A 13108-nucleotide genomic window follows, 5' to 3' on the forward strand; every position below is an offset into this window, starting at 1 on the left:
CCGATGTGGTCAAAACCAAAAATTCTTCAATTAAAATTTTGGAATGTTTTCATGAGTGTCTAAGGGGTTTGGACACTTACGAGATAAATATCTAAATATCAATTTAGATAACTTAACCCAAAACGAAATCGGAACAATTCGCAAAAGACGAGTTTTTATGGACAGAATGGGTTACGGCAATGGAATAAACTTCGGGGCCAGTATCTTTTTATGACTTTTGTCACCCTTAGTTAAGAGTAAAGTTTAGTTATCCATTTGTTACACAGTTTAGTTAAGAGTAGTTATGTTATCCCAGGAAAAACCCTTATTTTCCTAAATGTCGTGGTTGGTTATCGATCCGGAATGAAGTGCACAAGTATCAACCATACTTAATGTGTTTGTGTAAAGTTTCTTGAAAGTTTGTTATCCTTGAAAAGTACATTAGTCTTAACACGTATATAAAACTAATAAGTAAGTAGAAAAGTTTTCATAATCTTGATTGTGAGTTCCATAACCATACTACATACTAGATAAGGCTCGGAACGGGGCCAGTATCTTTTTATGACTTTTGTCACCCTTGAACCTTTCGGTTCGGTAGTAGCTAGCAGCTAGGTGCGGGGTAGTCTATCCCGTATAGATCTATACACTCAAGTCACGCTCTCCCTCAAGGAGATTCTGGTTACAGGGGTAGTCCTCCACTTTCGTATCTAGGGGAAGTGTTACAAAGGACGTGTCTCCAATCTTAAGATTAATGAATTTTAAAAGTTGTCCTATACTCTCGAATATAGGGGGGATATTACCAAGAAGATTTAAAAGTAAAAAAAAAAAAACAGAAAAGTCTGTTTATTAGTCCTTCACTCTCGTATCTAGGGGGAGTGTTATCAAGGACGCGTCTAAGTTCTGAATTTAATGTCATTTGTCCTTCACTCTCGTATCTAGGGGGAGTGTTATCAAGGATGGGTCTAAAGTTCTAAGCTAATGCTTTTAACAATAATGATGATGGAAAATCATTTGTGAAAATAAAATATAACATTTTATAACGGAATTCACAAACGGTTTGAAAACTACTCTGCAAGTTAAAACGGTTGGTTAATACGGATTTCAATGTTAAAAGCATATGAAATATGAAACATTTCAAATGAAATAATAAGTTTGAGTACAAGATTTCCTTGTACTTTTGCTTGTATTCCCCCTGAAAACATTGAAAAACACGGAAAAAGGTGTAGGGGTATGAACTCACCAATCGAGGAATGTGTCGGTTTGGATGCTAAACGTCAGTTCGGGGCCTTAAAACGCACGAGGTTCCTATGTAATATGAAGAGATACACATTTGTATCTAATTAGACCCTGAACCACTAATCAAATATGAATAAACACTTCGAGACGCGAAAACACTTCATTACAAGTGTTTGGAGTGACCCGGGTGGCATCTACGGACGTATAGGGCATAAATATAGAGTTTACTCTTCAAGAGTAAACTGTTAATGGAAATTACGGCCCTAATGACCATATCCCCATGAGTTTACGGCCGTAAACTCATGGGTGGTGCTCTTGGGTGCTAAATGGTCTTACAACTCTTGTGGGGTAATGTTAGGCTTGGTTTTAAGGCATTGGAAGGGGACTTGAACAACATAAGGACCATTTGAGGAGTTTACGGCAGTAAACTAGGAGTTTACGGCTGTAAACTCTCATCTACCCTTTCTTATTGTGTTTTGGTTGTCCTAGGTCAACTATAAGAGTTTCTAGTCCAAAGTACAAGCTATAGGATGAAGTTAGGGCACCATTTGACCATGTTATAGGAGTTTACGGCCCAGGAACCTTTCCTTGGGGGGTTTACGGCCGTGAACTCCTAAGGGAGTAGTTTTATTGATGATTAAGGTCCCTAACACACTTGTGGTTGCTTCTAGACTTTATTCCAAGCCTTAGGAGATGTTTAAGGGGCATCTTAACACTTAAAATGGTGTTTACGGCCGAAGAAAAGGGGTTTACGGTCCAAGCATGTTCTTGGGCCGTAAACTCATGTTTACCCCTTAAATGATGAGTTTATGGCGTTCCTAGTCTATTCAAATAAGTCATTAAGTCATTTCCAAGCACCAAAAGTGATTTGGGAGGGTTTTGGGGCTCAAAAACCCCTTTTATGTGTGTTTGCAGCCCTAGACTATTGTATGGCCGTAAACACATGATGTTGGTCCTATTCCATGATTTGAACACGAATTTGAAGGCTAAGGATGCTAATGTATGAGTTAGGGTAGTTACCTTAACGATTTGAGGCTTGAATTGGATGATTTTGGACCAAGGACTTGGTTTTGAGGAGAGATAGTAGAGAGAGAGTGAAAAAGGATTCAAATGAGGTCCTTTGAACTTTATATATGGTTCGAGTTTGGGACACGGTGGAATTCTACCCGATACCAACGTTAAACGGGGCTTTTGGTCGCACCCGATAAAGTTGTCGTAACCCGATGTGGTCAAAACTAAAAATTCTTCAATTAAAAATTTGGAATGTTTTCATGAGTGTCTAAGGGGTTTGGACACTTACGAGATAAATATCTAAATATCAATTTAGATAACTTAACCCAAAACGAAATCGGAACAATTCGCAAAAGACGAGTTTTTATGGACAGAATGGGTTACGGCAATGGAATAAACTTCGGGGCCAGTATCTTTTTTATGACTTTTGTCACCCTTAATTAAGAGTAAAGTTTAGTTATCCATTTGTTACACAGTTTAGTTAAGAGTAGTTATGTTATCCCAGGAAAAACCCTTATTTTCCTAAATGTCGTGGTTGGTTGTCGATCCGGAATGAAGTGCACAAGTATGAACCATACTTAATGTGTTTGTGTAAAGTTTCCTGAAAGTTTGTTATCCTTGAAAAGTACATTAGTCTTAACACGTATATAAAACTAATAAGTAAGTAGAAAAGTTTTCATAATCTTGATTGTGAGTTCCATAACCATACTACATACTAGATAAGGCTCGGAACGGGGCCAGTATCTTTTTATGACTTTTGTCACCCTTGAACCTTTCGGTTCGGTAGTAGCTAGCAGCTAGGTGCGGGGTAGTCTATCCCGTATAGATCTATACACTCAAGTCACGCTCTCCCTCCAGGAGATTCTGGTTACAAGGGTAGTCCTCCACTTTCGTATCTAGGGGAAGTGTTACAAAGGACGTGTCTCCAATCTTAAGATTAATGAATTTTAAAAGTTGTCCTATACTCTCGAATATAGGGGGAGTATTACCAAGAAGATTTAAAAGTAAAAAAAAAAACAGAAAAGTCTGTTTATTAGTCCTTCACTCTCGTATCTAGGGGGAGTGTTATCAAGGACGCGTCTAAGTTCTAAATTTAATGTCATTAGTCCTTCACTCTCGTATCTAGGGGGAGTGTTATCAAGGATGGGTCTAAAGTTCTAAGCTAATGCTTTTAACAATAATGATGATGGAAAATCATTTGTGAAAATAAAATATAACATTTTATAACGGAATTCACAAACGGTTTGAAAACTACTCTACAAGTTAAAACGGTTGGTTAATACGGATTTCAATGTTAAAAGCATATGAAATATGAAACATTTCAAATGAAATAATAAGTTTGAGTACTAGATTTCCTTGTACTTTTGCTTGTATTCCCCCTGAAAACATTGAAAAACACGGAAAAAGGTGTAGGGGTATGAACTCACCAATCGAGGAATGTGTCGGTTTGGATGCTAAACGTCAGTTCGGGGCCTTAAAACGCGCGAGGTTCCTATGTAATATGAAGAGATACACATTTGTATCTAATTAGACCCTGAACCACTAATCAAATATGAATAAACACTTCGAGACGCGAAAACACTTCATTACAAGTGTTTGGAGTGACCCGGGTGGCATCTACGGACGTATAGGGCATAGATATAGAGTTTACTCTTCAAGAGTAAACTGTTAATGGAAATTACGGCCCTAATGACCATATCCCCATGAGTTTACGGCCGTAAACTCATGGGTGGTGCTCTTGGGTGCTAAATGGTCTTACAACTCTTGTGGGGTAATGTTAGGCTTGGTTTTAAGGCATTGGAAGGGGACTTGAACAACATAAGGACCATTTGAGGAGTTTACGGCAGTAAACTAGGAGTTTACGGCCGTAAACTCTCATGTACCCTTTCTTATTGTGTTTTGGTTGTCCTAGGTCAACTATAAGAGTTTCTAGTCCAAAGTACAAGCTATAGGATGAAGTTAGGGCACCATTTGACCATGTTATAGGAGTTTACGGCCCAGGAACCTTTCCTTGGGGGGTTTACGGCCGTGAACTCCTAAGGGAGTAGTTTTATTGATGATTAAGGTCCCTAACACACTTGTGGTTGCTTCTAGACTTTATTCCAAGCCTTAGGAGATGTTTAAGGGGCATCTTAACACTTAAAATGGTGTTTACGGCCGAAGAAAAGGGTTTTACGGTCCAAGCATGTTCTTGGGCCGTAAACTCATGTTTACCCCTTAAATGATGAGTTTATGGCGTTCCTAGTCCATTCAAATAAGTCATTAAGTCATTTCCAAGCTCCAAAAGTGATTTGGGAGGGTTTTGGGGCTCAAAAACCCCTTTTATGTGTGTTTGCAGCCCTAGACTATTGTATGGCCGTAAACACATGATGTTGGTCCTATTCCATGATTTGAACACGAATTTGAAGGCTAAGGATGCTAATGTATGAGTTAGGGTAGTTACCTTAACGATTTGAGGCTTGAATTGGATGATTTTGGACCAAGGACTTGGTTTTGAGGAGAGATAGTAGAGAGAGAGTGAAAAAGGATTCAAATGAGGTCCTTTGAACTTTATATATGGTTCGAGTTTGGGACACGGTGGAATTCTACCCGATACCAACGTTAAACGGGGCTTTTGGTCGCACCCGATAAAGTTGTCGTAACCCGATGTGGTCAAAACTAAAAATTCTTCAATTAAAAATTTGGAATGTTTTCATGAGTGTCTAAGGGGTTTGGACACTTACGAGATAAATATCTAAATATCAATTTAGATAACTTAACCCAAAACGAAATCGGAACAATTCGCAAAAGACGAGTTTTTATGGACAGAATGGGTTACGGCAATGGAATAAACTTCGGGGCCAGTATCTTTTTTATGACTTTTGTCACCCTTAGTTAAGAGTAAAGTTTAGTTATCCATTTGTTACACAGTTTAGTTAAGAGTAGTTATGTTATCCCAGGAAAAACCCTTATTTTCCTAAATGTCGTGGTTGGTTATCGATCCGGAATGAAGTGCACAAGTATCAACCATACTTAATGTGTTTGTGTAAAGTTTCCTGAAAGTTTGTTATCCTTGAAAAGTACATTAGTCTTAACACGTATATAAAACTAATAAGTAAGTAGAAAAGTTTTCATAATCTTGATTGTGAGTTCCATAACCATACTACATACTAGATAAGGCTCGGAACGGGGCCAGTATCTTTTTATGACTTTTGTCACCCTTGAACCTTTCGGTTCGGTAGTAGCTAGCAGCTAGGTGCGGGGTAGTCTATCCCGTATAGATCTATACACTCAAGTCACGCTCTCCCTCCAGGAGATTCTGGTTACAGGGGTAGTCCTCCACTTTCGTATCTAGGGGAAGTGTTACAAAGGACGTGTCTCCAATCTTAAGATTAATGAATTTTAAAAGTTGTCCTATACTCTCGAATATAGGGGGAGTATTACCAAGAACATTTAAAAGTAAAAAAAAACAGAAAAGTCTGTTTATTAGTCCTTCACTCTCGTATCTACGGGGAGTGTTATCAAGGACGCGTCTAAGTTCTAAATTTAATGTCATTAGTCCTTCACTCTCGTATCTAGGGGGAGTGTTATCAAGGATGGGTCTAAAGTTCTAAGCTAATGCTTTTAACAATAATGATGATGGAAAATCATTTGTGAAAATAAAATATAACATTTTATAACGGAATTCACAAACGGTTTGAAAACTACTCTACAAGTTAAAACGGTTGGTTAATACGGATTTCAATGTTAAAAGCATATGAAATATGAAACATTTCAAATGAAATAATAAGTTTGAGTACTAGATTTCCTTGTACTTTTGCTTGTATTCCCCCTGAAAACATTGAAAAACACGGAAAAAGGTGTAGGGGTATGAACTCACCAATCGAGGAATGTGTCGGTTTGGATGCTAAACGTCAGTTCGGGGCCTTAAAACGCGCGAGGTTCCTATGTAATATGAAGAGATACACATTTGTATCTAATTAGACCCTGAACCACTAATCAAATATGAATAAACACTTCGAGACGCGAAAACACTTCATTACAAGTGTTTGGAGTGACCCGGGTGGCATCTACGGACGTATAGGGCATAGATATAGAGTTTACTCTTCAAGAGTAAACTGTTAATGGAAATTACGGCCCTAATGTCCATATCCCCATGAGTTTACGGCCGTAAACTCATGGGTGGTGCTCTTGGGTGCTAAATGGTCTTACAACTCTTGTGGGGTAATGTTAGGCTTGGTTTTAAGGCATTGGAAGGGGACTTGAACAACATAAGGACCATTTGAGGAGTTTACGGCAGTAAAATAGGAGTTTACGGCCGTAAACTCTCATGTACCCTTTCTTATTGTGTTTTGGTTGTCCTAGGTCAACTATAAGAGTTTCTAGTCCAAAGTACAAGCTATAGGATGAAGTTAGGGCACCATTTGACCATGTTATAGGAGTTTACGGCCCAGGAACCTTTCCTTGGGGGGTTTACGGCCGTGAACTCCTAAGGGAGTAGTTTTATTGATGATTAAGGTCCCTAACACACTTGTGGTTGCTTCTAGACTTTATTCCAAGCCTTAGGAGATGTTTAAGGGGCATCTTAACACTTAAAATGGTGTTTACGGCCGAAGAAAAGGGTTTTACGGTCCAAGCATGTTCTTGGGCCGTAAACTCATGTTTACCCCTTAAATGATGAGTTTATGGCGTTCCTAGTCCATTCAAATAAGTCATTAAGTCATTTCCAAGCTCCAAAAGTGATTTGGGAGGGTTTTGGGGCTCAAAAACCCCTTTTATGTGTGTTTGCAGCCCTAGACTATTGTATGGCCGTAAACACATGATGTTGGTCCTATTCCATGATTTGAACACGAATTTGAAGGCTAAGGATGCTAATGTATGAGTTAGGGTAGTTACCTTAACGATTTGAGGCTTGAATTGGATGATTTTGGACCAAGGACTTGGTTTTGAGGAGAGATAGTAGAGAGAGAGTGAAAAAGGATTCAAATGAGGTCCTTTGAACTTTATATATGGTTCGAGTTTGGGACACGGTGGAATTCTACCCGATACCAACGTTAAACGGGGCTTTTGGTCGCACCCGATAAAGTTGTCGTAACCCGATGTGGTCAAAACTAAAAATTCTTCAATTAAAAATTTGGAATGTTTTCATGAGTGTCTAAGGGGTTTGGACACTTACGAGATAAATATCTAAATATCAATTTAGATAACTTAACCCAAAACGAAATCGGAACAATTCGCAAAAGACGAGTTTTTATGGACAGAATGGGTTACGGCAATGGAATAAACTTCGGGGCCAGTATCTTTTTTATGACTTTTGTCACCCTTAGTTAAGAGTAAAGTTTAGTTATCCATTTGTTACACAGTTTAGTTAAGAGTAGTTATGTTATCCCAGGAAAAACCCTTATTTTCCTAAATGTCGTGGTTGGTTATCGATCCGGAATGAAGTGCACAAGTATCAACCATACTTAATGTGTTTGTGTAAAGTTTCCTGAAAGTTTGTTATCCTTGAAAAGTACATTAGTCTTAACACGTATATAAAACTAATAAGTAAGTAGAAAAGTTTTCATAATCTTGATTGTGAGTTCCATAACCATACTACATACTAGATAAGGCTCGGAACGGGGCCAGTATCTTTTTATGACTTTTGTCACCCTTGAACCTTTCGGTTCGGTAGTAGCTAGCAGCTAGTTGCGGGGTAGTCTATCCCGTATAGATCTATACACTCAAGTCACGCTCTCCCTCCAGGAGATTCTGGTTACAGGGGTAGTCCTCCACTTTCGTATCTAGGGGAAGTGTTACAAAGGACGTGTCTCCAATCTTAAGATTAATGAATTTTAAAAGTTGTCCTATACTCTCGAATATAGGGGGAGTATTACCAAGAACATTTAAAAGTAAAAAAAAAACAGAAAAGTCTGTTTATTAGTCCTTCACTCTCGTATCTACGGGGAGTGTTATCAAGGACGCGTCTAAGTTCTAAATTTAATGTCATTAGTCCTTCACTCTCGTATCTAGGGGGAGTGTTATCAAGGATGGGTCTAAAGTTCTAAGCTAATGCTTTTAACAATAATGATGATGGAAAATCATTTGTGAAAATAAAATATAACATTTTATAACGGAATTCACAAACGGTTTGAAAACTACTCTACAAGTTAAAACGGTTGGTTAATACGGATTTCAATGTTAAAAGCATATGAAATATGAAACATTTCAAATGAAATAATAAGTTTGAGTACTATATTTCCTTGTACTTTTGCTTGTATTCCCCCTGAAAACATTGAAAAACACGGAAAAAGGTGTAGGGGTATGAACTCACCAATCGAGGAATGTGTCGGTTTGGATGCTAAACGTCAGTTCGGGGCCTTAAAACGCGCGAGGTTCCTATGTAATATGAAGAGATACACATTTGTATCTAATTAGACCCTGAACCACTAATCAAATATGAATAAACACTTCGAGACGCGAAAACACTTCATTACAAGTGTTTGGAGTGACCCGGGTGGCATCTACGGACGTATAGGGCATAGATATAGAGTTTACTCTTCAAGAGTAAACTGTTAATGGAAATTACGGCCCTAATGTCCATATCCCCATGAGTTTACGGCCGTAAACTCATGGGTGGTGCTCTTGGGTGCTAAATGGTCTTACAACTCTTGTGGGGTAATGTTAGGCTTGGTTTTAAGGCATTGGAAGGGGACTTGAACAACATAAGGACCATTTGAGGAGTTTACGGCAGTAAAATAGGAGTTTACGGCCGTAAACTCTCATGTACCCTTTCTTATTGTGTTTTGGTTGTCCTAGGTCAACTATAAGAGTTTCTAGTCCAAAGTACAAGCTATAGGATGAAGTTAGGGCACCATTTGACCATGTTATAGGAGTTTACGGCCCAGGAACCTTTCCTTGGGGGGTTTACGGCCGTGAACTCCTAAGGGAGTAGTTTTATTGATGATTAAGGTCCCTAACACACTTGTGGTTGCTTCTAGACTTTATTCCAAGCCTTAGGAGATGTTTAAGGGGCATCTTAACACTTAAAATGGTGTTTACGGCCGAAGAAAAGGGTTTTACGGTCCAAGCATGTTCTTGGGCCGTAAACTCATGTTTACCCCTTAAATGATGAGTTTATGGCGTTCCTAGTCCATTCAAATAAGTCATTAAGTCATTTCCAAGCTCCAAAAGTGATTTGGGAGGGTTTTGGGGCTCAAAAACCCCTTTTATGTGTGTTTGCAGCCCTAGACTATTGTATGGCCGTAAACACATGATGTTGGTCCTATTCCATGATTTGAACACGAATTTGAAGGCTAAGGATGCTAATGTATGAGTTAGGGTAGTTACCTTAACGATTTGAGGCTTGAATTGGATGATTTTGGACCAAGGACTTGGTTTTGAGGAGAGATAGTAGAGAGAGAGTGAAAAAGGATTCAAATGAGGTCCTTTGAACTTTATATATGGTTCGAGTTTGGGACACGGTGGAATTCTACCCGATACCAACGTTAAACGGGGCTTTTGGTCGCACCCGATAAAGTTGTCGTAACCCGATGTGGTCAAAACTTAAAATTTTTCAATTAAAAATTTGGAATGTTTTCATGAGTTTCTAAGGGGTTTGGACACTTACAAGATAAATATCTAAATATCAATTTAGATAACTTAACCCAAAACGAAATCAGAACAATTCGCAAAAGACGAGTTTTTATGGACATAATGGGTTACGGCGATGGAATAAACTTGGGGTTGTCACAAGGTGTCAAGTGAAGACTTGAACACACACGCGGATCCTATTTAACATATAATGATACATAAATGAATATAATTAGTGTTTAAAACAAGTAATTATTGAATTGGGACCACCTTAGGGACTAGTAAACACTTATATTGAAGTGTTACAACCATATATGATTGTATGAAGGGGGTAAATGGCTTTACAAAGGAGTGTATGGTCAAAATACACAATATATGTGTGTGTGCGGCCAGGTGTGCGGCCAAGGAGTGTGTGTGCGGCCGTACACATAGTGTTCTTGGTATAAGATGTTACCTTTTATGAAGATCCTCAAGGATATTTGGATGATACTTGAGAGGATTTTTGGGTCCTAGCTTTGTAGAAGTGTAGAAAGTGTTCCAAATAGCTAAGTGTTCTATATATAGGGCGAGTGTGCAGTTGGGATGGGTGTGTGGCCGCACACTCTTGTGTGCGGCCGCACACACCTTGTGTTGGTGTGATTGGCTCAAATGCAAGGCGATACACCCAACATACTTATCCCACGACTCCTACCCTGCTTATACTAGGTTTTAAACACTCTATTTGACTCCAAATAGTGCTAGAAAATAGCAAAAACGAGTTTAACTTTGATAAGAAATGAAGAATGTAAGCTAGAAATTTTCGGGTTGTCACAAAATATAATACTAAAAATGACATCAAGATTTGCCGAAGGAGTCTAAACGAAAGTTGTAGAGTATAATCTCACCTACGCGTGGATATAAAGAACGTCGAAAACGGAGTTTGTACGCGAAAGTTACGAATTTTTGAATTTTGGAAATTTGGAGTACGCCCATCGTACTCATGTTCACGGTCCGAGATTGGCCACGTCACCTATTCCTCGCAATCAACACGTATCATGCAGGTCCAACACATCCGGAGCCACGTATCAGGGTACGCCCAGCATACTCGGTGTACACCCAACGTACTAAACCGCAAAGCATTACGCCCCGTGTATTGGAGTGTACGCCCAACAAAGAAGCTATCAGGGTTTTACGCCCCGCGTACATGAGAATTATGCCCATCGTAATTCGTGCTTCAGCCCCTATAAATAGTGAGTAAGACCTCCAGGTTTTTGTTTACAAACCCTACTTTCTCTTACTCTAAAACCCTTCTTTAGCCTACTTTTAACCCCCCGAAATCCCGATATCATCCCCGACACCAAAGCAAGTCCCGACACCTTGAAGCCTCGAGGAAATAATATTTTCAAGTTGAAACTCTGCCCGCACAAGGTCCAATTTTCAAACTAAAATTCCCGGTTTTGTCATAGAAAGTCATATTTAGAGGCGAAGTGCTACCCAAATTATCATTTTATCAATCGATTATTTCATGGTGAGTTCAATATAGAGACAATTGTATGTTATGTGTTATATATTCAATGTACTTTCTTGTGTTGTATCAGATTTATGCCTTTCGACATGAGAGCATGACTCGTATAACTTCTGGTATTGGCTTTGAGCCTTTGGCCATGTAGAGCATGACTCATATAACTTCTGGTATTGGTATGGGGCTATGTAGGGCTGAAATCCTGTATATGCTAGCAAAATGATAATCTGAAACTTTATTTTCTGTGGTATTTGGGCTGAAGCTTTATGGATGTATATCAAGTATGGAAATTATTATGTCTCATTTATTTTAAATCATCGAATCAGATTGTTGGTTGATATGGAAAGCCTGTCATATGATACACATATGTCTTTGTTGTTCTTTGTCCCTCTTTGCTTCTGTCATATTGATATGTATATGACACAACGTTATATTGTAACTGTTACTGAACTCACTAAGCGTCACCCGCTTATCCCTCTCAATGTTTAAACTATTGCAGGTGATAAGCATCCAGTATAGTCATGTAATGGTAGAAGATGTAGAATAGATAATATTATAGATTTTGTATTTAGTGTTTAATTTCCTGGGAAGTTATGTAATAAATATATAAAATTTTGTAAAAATCTTAATAGTTGGTTTGTATCCAGACTTTGTAAATTATTTTATGAATATGCATGTAGCATGTTTTGAAGTAATATGATGTAGTTTTATCGAAAGAGGTTTCATTAAGTCTTCATTCTTCTTTTATACTTACGCCCTCAATGAAAGCCCATGCTTTCATTAAATGATAATCATGACTTACAAGTAAGGTGTTATGTGTAAGAGAAGTCAAAGAAAGTAATCTGCCATACCTCCATAGATATGAACAATTTACAAGAGAGAAAAAAGAGATAAAAAGTGTTAGACACTTCATCTCATTATTATAATGTACGTGTAATAAACTATTGAACTTCTATAACTCTAGAAAGTTGTACACAACTTATTTAATCATACCATGTAATATAAATAACTAGTTATACTCTCTTTTATTATTATTTTCATACAACAATAATTCCATAATTAAATACAAGCCTTGATCATATTTATTAGTAATCAAATTCTAATATTCAATAACTAGTTATTCGCTATAAGGTTTGATCCTATAAGATCATATTATTATTAAATATCATTCTATAATGACTCTTGGACATAAAGATCTTTTAGATCGTTATAGCTAACCGTTTGTTGATGTTTTTCTTTTATGTTTTGCTAAACTTGGTAGAGAAGCATGTGGTTGGTAGTGCTCGGATCGTCGTTGTAATAATTTATGATAACTACTTTTATCAAGCTATTTAAAATAATGTACAATAGATGATTTTATAAATGTTAAAAGATAAAATTTTGGATGTACCATGTGTTAAAAAGTCGGATGTTTTAGTATTAAGCCTTGTATATACCTTCAACAAGATGAAATAATGTCCAAATTTCTTTGGTAGCACATTTAGGCATGGTATTGTAGCAAAGATATCATGCTACATAATTTTTGAGGAAGCACACACTTTATGTTGTTAATAACATGAAAGCATCCTAAATTTTTTTCATATCACAAGGAAATCAAGTCATTTGGATCATCTTTTTTTAGAGCACTCATGGTACACCAACCAATGTCAAACCAACTTTTAATTATAAAAAAGTGAATATTTTATATATATATATATATATATATATATATATATATAGAGAGAGAGAGAGAGAGAGAAAGAAAGATCTTTAACCTCAAAAATCATTATGAATGATATTTGTTAATCACATATTATCATATAGGGTCACACTTTATACCAAGTTACTACT

Source organism: Lactuca sativa, chromosome 4 (assembly GCF_002870075.4).
Source record: "Lactuca sativa cultivar Salinas chromosome 4, Lsat_Salinas_v11, whole genome shotgun sequence".
NCBI lineage: Eukaryota > Viridiplantae > Streptophyta > Magnoliopsida > Asterales > Asteraceae > Lactuca > Lactuca sativa.